General features: G+C 42.7%; 1 pseudogene; it reads right to left on the reverse strand.

The window, feature by feature from the left end:
* Positions 1 to 468: 468 nt before the first annotated feature.
* On the reverse strand, positions 469 to 816 carry LOC102841104 (annotated as a pseudogene).
* Positions 817 to 1,460: the final 644 nt, after the last annotated feature.

Consider the following 1,460-nt stretch of genomic DNA (forward strand, 5'->3'; position numbering starts at 1 on the left):
CCTGGGTTCACAGAAGTCTATTGAACATTGTAGGGCATAGCTCGCTGCTTCATTGCTGTTTTTCCCTCACTTCCCCTTATCGGTGACGAGCGGAGTCACCAATCAGAGCGTTGTTTGATTTCTTGACTGCTACTTCCACGTGTGGAAGTGTGGGTAATGCGCTGGACTGCAAAGTTGGTTTGAACTGTAATGTCGGCAGTTCAGGTTCACCAACCACTCCTTGCAAACCCTATACAGGGTTGCTATGGGTCTGAATCGACTCGACAGCACTTAACAACAACAGCGACACTTCCATGAGTGTGATGATGGATCCAAGAAAACTGAAGTCTTTGACAACGTCAGACTTCTCTCCATTTATCATGATGTTATTGCTCTAGAGGTTGGTTTCTTTCCATTGATGCACAACCCATCCTGAACACTGTGGTCTTACAGGTTAGTTTTAATTCAGCCTTTTAAGGGCTCAATTCTTTACACGGGCTTTGGTGGTGGTCGTATGGCAGCACCTGCAGGTCTAAATCGGAGTGGGGGTGTTCGGTCCTTCCGAGTTTTACTAAGACAGTTCTTGACCACCTTGCTGTGAATGGCATAGCTCACACAATAATGCAGTTGCACGTACAGCTTGGGAAGCACGTATGCATCGAAGACACTCACTTCGAAAGTGTCCCTGATGGCTGTGGCCTCTACTATGTTTCGAATTACAAACTTCTTAACGGCCTTGTCTTTGGGCACACAGTGGGCACAGTTCATGCAGCAAATAGGCTGCATGTGGCCAGGGCCCTTTTTGACATGACTGTTGTTTCTCCTTTTCTTTTTCATCTTGGAAGCGAGGACCCAAGAGAGATCAAGACTGTGGTCTTTGATCTTCATCAGTAAATATTTTAAATCCTTTTTGTATTCAGCAAGCAAAGTTTTATTTCCATATTGCAACTTGTTAATGAGTCTTTCTTTCACCAGTCCTGATGCCACTTCTTCATATAATCCAACTTCTCTGATTATCTGCTCAGCATACAGATTGAATAAGTATGGGGAAAGAATACAACCTTGTCACACACCTTTCCGGATTTTAAATCATTCAGTGTCTCCTTGTTCTGTTAGAACAACTGCCTCTTGGTCAATGTTCGGGTTCCTCATGAGTGCAGTGAAGTGTCCCAAACATTCATTGTCTGCAATGTTGTCCATAGCGTGTCATGATCTACATAATCAAAAGCCTTTGCGTAGTCAGTAAAGCACAGGTAAACATCTTTCTGATATTCTCTGCTTTCAGCCAAGATCCATCTGACATCAGTAATGGTATCTTTCTTTCCACATCCTTGCCTGAATCTGGTTTGAACCTTTGACAGTTCCCTGTCAATGTACTGTTGCATCCATTTTAAAATTATCTTTAGCAAAATTTTACTTGCATGTAGTATTAATGATATTGACTGATGATACCCACATTCCATTGGATTATCTCTCTTTAG

Source organism: Chrysochloris asiatica, unplaced genomic scaffold (genome assembly GCF_000296735.1).
Source record: "Chrysochloris asiatica unplaced genomic scaffold, ChrAsi1.0 scaffold00103, whole genome shotgun sequence".
NCBI lineage: Eukaryota > Metazoa > Chordata > Mammalia > Afrosoricida > Chrysochloridae > Chrysochloris > Chrysochloris asiatica.